At 37.9% G+C, this 8,632-nt stretch overlaps 1 non-coding gene across 1 annotated transcript; it reads right to left on the reverse strand.

Annotated features, from left to right (window-relative positions):
- Positions 1-5,320: 5,320 nt before the first annotated feature.
- LOC131813277 (U6 spliceosomal RNA) lies at positions 5,321-5,427 on the reverse strand. Its single transcript, XR_009346703.1, has one exon. It is a non-coding gene; the product is annotated as a U6 spliceosomal RNA (small nuclear RNA).
- Positions 5,428-8,632: the final 3,205 nt, after the last annotated feature.

Below are 8,632 nucleotides of genomic sequence, written 5' to 3' on the forward strand. Positions count from 1 at the left end.
TATGTGAAGTTCAATGGTTTTGTTAATTGTTTCACGATTTGGGGTGTTTTAAAGTGTGTTGTAAAAGCCCTCCCTGATGACAAGAGAAAACTCATTAACTAGTTCTTCCCTGTTGAGATTTTACTTAAAAATATAAAATATAAAAGTTTATGGTAGGACATTCTCAAAACTGCAGATTTAAACTTATTACCACTAGAAAGGAAAAAAAGTAGAGATAATATTGATGCATCCCTGCTTTGTTGAGCTAGGTCTGGCACCGTACATCTCCCTCCCTTTATTCTCTCCTTGTCCCTTTAGGACCCTTATAAGGTTAATTCAAGAAAATTCATGGAAGGATACATAAGAAATGATTAAATTTTTGCCACTGCAGAAGAACTCTGGGGGTAGTAGAAGGAAGAATTATAATTACGTAATATACCTTTGTGTACTGTTTGAATTTTTACCTAAGGCATGTATTACAGTTTCAGGAAACAAACAAACAAATATAACAACAACAACAATAAACTAAACTTTTGTTTAATTCTCTGAGTACCACATAGTTCTGAGCATTTATTATTCAGAACTCTTTGAAGTGATAGAAGCCCATATAAATTGGCCTCCACAGATAAGGGAGGTGGTTTACTGGGTCACAGAGCAGGGATGGGGTAGTTTCTAGAACTACAGGAAGAACTGCAAGAATTAGGGTCTCGGGGTAGAATTAAAGCCTCCATGCCACCAGGAATTCTTTCTCCCGCTCTCATTATCATTTCTACTTGCATTTTCTCCTCTTTGCATATTGCTGCCAGATCTCTCCTGCTTTTCAATATGGACATGGTTGCTGGTACTCCTAGCTTAGGAACCCCAGAGGGGGGAAAATACCTTTCTTCCAGAGTTTCTATTTCAGTCTTGATGAAGCATTCTACTGGGTTTTGTTTGTGTCACATGCTTCACCTTAAACCACTGCAGTTGCCAGAGGAGTTGGTCAGACCTGGATAATTTGCCCAGTGCATGGCCAGGGTAGAGAAATCTCATAAGAGAAGGAACATGTGAAAGCATTTTGGAGGAAAAAAATAAATTACCAGTCCACTACAATCTTCTTCTTGACTGCCCAGTCTAATACGTTCTTCCTGTAATTAGTATCCTAAGAATGTTCCAGGCCAATACAACATAGCCATCATACAGATCCCTAAAATACATTCACTCTCTCCTGATATAGCTCCAAGTCCAAATACCTGGGAGATCTTCCTTCTTCTCAGGAGGGTTTGGATGAGACTTTTCTTGGTTCAGCTATGCATGTGTAATTGAGGAATAAAATATCCTCAGTGAAAAGCTCTAATTTAGGAAGGATTAAAAGGGGAACACAATCTGTGGTGGTAATCTTTCTATGATAAATATTACTTCTTACTGAGCAAGAACAGCAAAGATTCACCTATCTGGCAAAGGAATGAGTTTCCTAGACACACATTATGGCAGCTTCAGGTTCTCCCAAATAAAAGGAATCTTACCAACGTGAAGTCCTTATGCAGGGCTAGAGGTCAAGCTTTCTTAGTCCCTCTGGTACTTCTCAGATATCCCCATTCCAATATCTGGAGCTTCAGTCTTTTTAAATAAAAGCATTTATGTTGTCTATTTTAAAACACTGTAAGTAGAAATGGTTTTGCAGTAATGTTACATATATCTATTCATTTAATGTTTAACTTGTATTAAAATGGAGATCCAGACTTTTCTGTCTTTTCTGTTTTGAATTAGAAGGAATCACTCAGCTCATTTTTGAGTAGTGGACATGTTCCTCAAAATAGAATATATGTGTTTATCCATCTCACATATATCACATGTATTTATATCTATATATCTCCTAAATACATCTATAAATCTGTATCTGTCCCTTTCTAGGAAATAAAAATTTAGGCAATTGTATTTTGAAGACTGTTGTTTCAAACATGCTTTCATGCTATTGAGGAAGAGGTGGGTGCTACTGGTTTCTTATCCTTCTCACCCAGCTTTGATTTTTTTTCATTGACCGTGTAAGTTCTTTCCAATAATACTGAGTACAGTCATTAAGGACTTTAGTGAGGAGGTGGGGGAAAGGGGGACTAAGGCTCAGGTATGAAAAGATGAAAGGGATGTGATAAGAAAGTAAGAAGGGTCATTGACCCACAGTCAAAAAAATGGCTTAAGAAGAATCTGGACTAGTGAATTCAGAAAACTTGTGTGCTGGGCCTTGTCTTTGTGCCCTGGAGTCATCTTGGATCAGAAACTTTTCCAGCTGACTGTGCAGTATCTGTAAGACTGAAAGCCTTGCATTACCTGTTCCCAGGACTTGTGAAGATCAAGCGTTCAACCTTTATGAAACCTTGATCATTTCACGTCAGATATCTTCCAAAGCTTTCCTTCCAGCAGAAGCAGTGCCTAGTTTTCCAGCTTATACTGTAATTCTGTGTCTGCCACTGGCTACCCATTGTAGTGTCCCTACTAAAATTATTAGATTAAAGGGGATCCCTAGGCCCTCAGGGAAATGATGAGGAATTTCCACACTGAGGCCCCAAGTCGTAATAACAATAAATGGATTTTTTCTCAGTCTGTTTCAAGTCAGACAACATGGAACTGAGTTTTTTCTTTCCTCTTTCTATTGATATTTTGCCTAGGGTTGCAAAGAGATTCAAGGTAAAAGTTTAACCAGCTGATTCTCCACTGTATATCTCAGTCTGTTAACTCATCATCTAGAGTGGAGAATGAAGATGGGAAGGTTGGAGAACATCCTAGTTGACTACAATAATCATTCTTTTCTTTTTCTTCAGATTTTAAGTAATCTCTATGCCCAGTGTGGGGCTCAAACTCATAACCCTGAGCTCAAGGGTCACATGCTTTACCAACTGCACCAGCCAGGCACCCCTAAAATACTCATTCTTAATTTCCTTGGTGTTTGTTTTTTGCAACTCTCTTTTCTGGGTCCAAATAATTCTCAGAGAAGAGGAACACTCAAATTAGCTCAAGTAAAATGGTATGTTTATTATATGAGTCTAACACTTTTTGTCCTGGACATTGAGGCCCAGGTGTAATAGGTATTTGTGGAGAAGAAATGACCTAAGAGGGTAAGCAAAAGGGAAATAAAGACTAAGGAAATAAGGCTGCTCTTTTCCTGGGATCATTTGGTCTTCTCTGCTTCTGTCTGTTGTGGTTTTCCTTGTAGAGCATGGACTTCTTATTCATGGTGTCTTTGATCCTGTAGTTTCAGCTTGGTTTAGTGTCTCACAGTGGGAAGAAGTAGTTACCCAGAAGGAAACTGGAGTGCTACTAGAAAGGGAGAGTGAATTCTGGGCAGACAAAAATGAAAAATTTACATGATAATGACCTATCTGTTCAAGTGAATTCAAGTTGGCTGAATGGTTTGTCATATCTGAAGTAAAAGTCACCAGGCCACCAAAACCCTAGCACCTACCCCTATCCTCAGAACTGGAAGATACCCAATAAATGATTGCTTAGTGGGTAAATGAATGAGTGACTGGTGCTGAAGGCAGGATCCATGTCTGATTAATTTGATTGATCTTTGTAACATTCATAAAGCACCTGATATACTTCTTTTTGTACGTGGTAGGTGTTCCAAAAGTATTAATAGAATAATCTCACTTCCCTTGTTCTGAGTCTTTACTTTTTAAAGTGGCAGAATCATTGTATGGTCTCCAAACCAAAGTAGAGTATATAAGACAGTTCACTGTGTATGAAAAAAAAATTATTACCTGTCTCTGTGTTTATCTAAATAATAAGAAAAATTAACTATTACTAACATATAATAAACAGCTTGACATTGGTGCCTTCACACAGTCAAATGTGAAGTGTAGTTCATAGAGTGCTCTGAGGGAAGAGTGAGGTTTCCATAACACAGAAAGTTTGACCAATTATTTTCTTGTGGGTATTGGCTTTCAGCGTACTGTGATTATATTGCAGTTCATATGGGTTAAGGTGGATTAAGAAAGTAGTATGTTATATGGTTTAAATTAAAATAACAAAATGAATAAATTTCTTGAAAAGATATCTCTAAAGAAATTATGAATTTAAGGTAATACCTAGTAAGGAAACAATGAACAAAATGGCTGAGCAAACAGATCTGCTCCTGTTATGAGTTCTTTGTGACCCATGTTGGGATAAAGAAACAAGGATGATATAGTCAGATCTGATAAGTAGTAATCCAAAAAATTAGAAATTTTCATGGAGCCTCTTGGAACTATGGATTTAAATAATACCATTAACAGTGGACAATGTAGACAACAGTAGACAATTTGACCCAAAGGGTACTTGAGTTTGAGTTTTATCTGTGCAGCTGTCATGATTATTGTGACATTTGGAAATGAAGCTTTCAGAACATTAAAGGCAGAGCTCTACAGCTTTTTTTACAGTGATGTTTTAGTCAGGCACTGCTCAAGTTCACTTACCATAATTTCACTAACTTTATGGGTTTTGCTTGAGGACAGAAGTTAAAAAGCTGCATACTATTAGGGAAACGATCTTCTGCCATAGGAAAAATTGGCCGAAATAATAAGCAAAAATGTGTTCCTTTGTCAGCAGATATCCTTGGGAGATGCCTGGAAAACAATGATGAAGATCTGAAAAAGCAAGCATTAGGATAGATTTGACGTTGTGGGAAGTTTCTGATATGGTTGGATGAAAGTACAGATGTTTCTAACTTGTCTCAGTTTATGACATTTGCTACATTCTGTTTCAATAATGAAATACATGAAAAACTATTCTCTCTGTCTTTCCACTGATGCAGAGATATCCTGGGAAAAATATATTAATTATAAATATATTAATGACTTCTTTAATGAAAGAAGTGGTAAGGCTAGAGGGACAGAACCACAAGAGAAATATAATCACTGCATCATTCATAGAAAGCTATTGCAGGAAGGAATTCAAAGCTATAGTGCTTAAAATTCCAGGAATTTATGTGCTGAATCTTGTGAAACAGAAAACTTGTACTAGCAAAAATTTTATGATGATCCAGGGTTGGCAGTTTTTTTCTGTAAAGAGGAAAATTGTAAATGTTTTAGGCTTTGCAGGCCATATGGTCTCTGTCACAACATTTCAGATCTACTCCTGTATGGTGAAAGCAGTCATAGACAATATTTATATGAATGAGTGTGACTGTGTTACAGTAAAAATCTATAAAAACAGTGGTGGGCTGGATCTGATCTGAGGCTGTAGTTTGCTGACCCCTGCTTTATAATGAGCAAGGACTAGCCATGAACCTAAGAAGTTCACCATGTATCTTGTATCAAAGCCCTTAAGAAGGGTGCTAAAGTTAAAGATCAATCTCCAATTTATTTATTTATTTATCTATTTATTTATAAATCTGGAATGCTTCACGAATTTGCGTGTCATCCTTGTGCAGGGGCCATGCCAATCTTCTCTGTATCGTTCCAATTTTAGTATATGTGTTGCCGAAGTGAGCACAGATCTCCAATTTATTGACCTTTTATATGATGACAGGTGGTGGCCAGTAGTGTGCAATATACCAGATAAATTAAAAGAAAAATAAGGACAAATTAAATAGCTTGTTTCTTCAAGGTGAAAGTGACATTTAATAATGGAAAAAAACCCCACTTTTTAAAAGAAACCCAGAGGACATTTTTGAAAATGGTTTTTGGGGAATGTTTTTTTATTATTATATTGTTTAGTTGTAGGAATTATATACATTTGTCACCCACATATTTAATAAACTTGGAAACAGAATTTTTCCATATGTTTAATAGTCTCCCGAAGAGTTTTAGTGGGTTTTGAATCTATTTGTTAAAAAAATGTAAATATGCAACCCTTCCAATATGTTTGCTGGAGTAGTTTTTTTGGCATCAGGCATAATAGAAATTTATTAGCCAAACTTCAACAAAAACTTCTGTATAAATGGTGGTTAGGATTGAAAAATGAGTATTGTGATTTAGTAAGTGAAGTCAATGAGAGACTGATATTTGGTTCCATTAGGAATTTCTATGTGAAGTTCTTTCTAGCTATGAGAACCATAACAATTAAATGCTGCTATAAACCAAACTTAAACAGAAGCCTTCAAACAGGGCGCCTGGGTGGCTCAGTGGGTTGAGCCGCTGCCTTCGGCTCAGGTCATGATCTCAGGGTTCTGGGATCGAGTCCCACATCGGGCTCTCTGCTCGGCAGGGAGCCTGCTTCCTCCTCTCTCTCTGCCTGCCTCTCTGCCTACTTGTGATCTCTCTCTGTCAAATAAATAAATAAAATCTTTAAAAAAAAAAAAAAGAAGCCTTCAAACAGCTATGACACCACATATTAAACCAAGGTTCTAAAAATAATTAGCCATATTCAAATACATTGTTTACAGTTTTTATTTGTTCTACAAAGTAGTGAAATACAGATTATTTAAAGTTATTTTTGAGGATAGCAAGATGGCAGAGGAGTAGGACACCTAAATTTTGTCTGGTACCAGGAATTCAGCTAGACAGTTAAAAAACCATTCTGAACACCTATGAATTCACAAGATATCAAAAAAGAGAATAGTGGCAACACTATGAATAGAAAAATGACCATTTTCTGGAAGGTAGGTTGTGCAGAGAAGTGAATCTGAGGCGATTTATGGGAAGATAGACTATGGTGGGGAGGGAGCGTTCATCAGCTGGCTATCAGCAAGTGAGAGCAGCAGAGCACAAAATCACAACTTTTAGAAGTCTGCTCCCCTGAGGGACATTGCTGCAGTGGCTTGGTAGGGGTTGGAACCCTGGCTGGCACAGTGTGGTTCAGGACCCTCCAGGTCACAGGAAGACTGAGGGTGCCTGATGCCAGGCACTGAGGGTGCCTGATGCCAATGCTCCCAGGTACCAGAGCTGGGAAACTGACTGCAAAGAGTGAGCCAAGGAGTGTACTCTCAGCTCGAGGTTGCTATATACTGTGATCCAAGGCACAGTCAGGCCACTACTCTTCAAGCAGGGACCCAACAAGTTACAGATCTGGGGAGACTCCTCTTCCTCCATTGGGAGGATCAGCATGGGAGCATACTGCAGGAATCTGCTGGGTTTTGAAACTCCAAATAGTCATGTGCCAGAGATGGAAATGCTCAGTCACAGGCCAGTTGAGCATGGAATGTAGCCGAAGACCAGGGAGACAGGAATGATTGGCTGCTTTTCTCTGAGGGTGCACTGAGGAGCGGGGCTCCAAATTATCTGTTCTTCCAGTGCCATTTTCATTCTTATCCTCAGAAATCCTTAAGGTAACAAAAGTTACAGAGAACAAACCCAAGCAGATTACTTAGCCTGGCCCCTGGCAAGGGCAGTGCAATTCCACCTTGGGCAGACATTTGAAAATCACTGCAACAGGCCCCTCCCCCAGAAGATCAGCAAGAACATCCAGCCAAGACCAAGTTTATCGATTAAGAAGAACTGCAAAACTCCAGCACTAGGACAGTACAGCACATAGAATTCATGGCTTATTTTCCCATGATTCTTTACTCTTTCAAAGTTAATTTTTAAAATTTTCTTGATTTTTTCTTTTTCTATTTTTTCTTTATTTTTTCTTCTTTCCTTTCCCAACCAACTTCTTATCATTTCCTTTTTTAAAATCTTTTTAAATTTTCACTTTTACAGTCATATTCCTTCCTGTCATTGTATTTACCCTTATTTTTGTGTGTGTATATATATATATACATATATTTTTCTTTCTTTAAAAATTTGGGAGACAGTTTCTTCTAACAGACTGAAATACACCCAAAATTTAGTGTGTTGCTCTGTTCTATTCACCAGCCTGATCATATTCTTTTTTTTTTTTCCCCCTTTTCCTCCTTGTTTCAGGTCTCTACTCATTTGTTTAGTGTGTGTTTTCCTGGGGTCATTGTTACCCTTTTAGCATTTTGTTCTTTCATTCATCTATTCGTTGGACAAAATGACAAAACAGAAAAACTTACCTCCAAAAAAAAAAAAAAAAAAAGAATAAGAGGCAGTACTAACTGCCAAGGACCTAATCAACATAGACATTAGTAAGATGTCAGAACTAGAGTTGAGGATGACAATTAAAAAGATACTAGCAGGGCTGGAAGAGCATAGGAGATAAAAGAGAATCTCTTTCTGGAGAAATAAAATCTAACCAAGTATAAACTAAAAAGGCTATTAATGAGGTGCAATAAAAAATGGAGGCTGTGGGATGCCTGGGTGGCTCAGTTGGCTAAGCAGCTGCCTTCAGGTCAGGTCATGATCGCAGGGTCCTGGGATCGAGTCCCGCATCAGGCTCCTTGCTCTGTGGGGAGCCTGCTTCTCCCTCTGCCTCTTCCTGCCACTCTGCCTGTCTGTACTATATCTCTCTGACAAATAAATAAATGAAATCTTAAAAAAAAAAATAAATGGAGGCTCTAACTGCTAGGATAAATGAAGCAGAAGAGAGAATTAGTGATACAGAAGACTACATGATGGGGAATAATGAAGCTGAAAAAAAGAGAGATAAACAATTACTGGATCATGAGGAGAGAATTCATGAGATAAGGGATATCATAAAGTGAAACAATATTAGAATAATTGGGATCACAGAAGAAAAAGAGGGGGGCAGAAGAGATATTGGAGCAAATTATAGAGGAGGACTTCCCTAATCTGGGGAAGGAAATGGGCATGAGAACCCCACCAAATCAATAAAAATAAGTCAGCACCCTGATATC

The sequence above is a fragment of the Mustela lutreola genome, chromosome 12, assembly GCF_030435805.1.
Source record: "Mustela lutreola isolate mMusLut2 chromosome 12, mMusLut2.pri, whole genome shotgun sequence".
NCBI lineage: Eukaryota > Metazoa > Chordata > Mammalia > Carnivora > Mustelidae > Mustela > Mustela lutreola.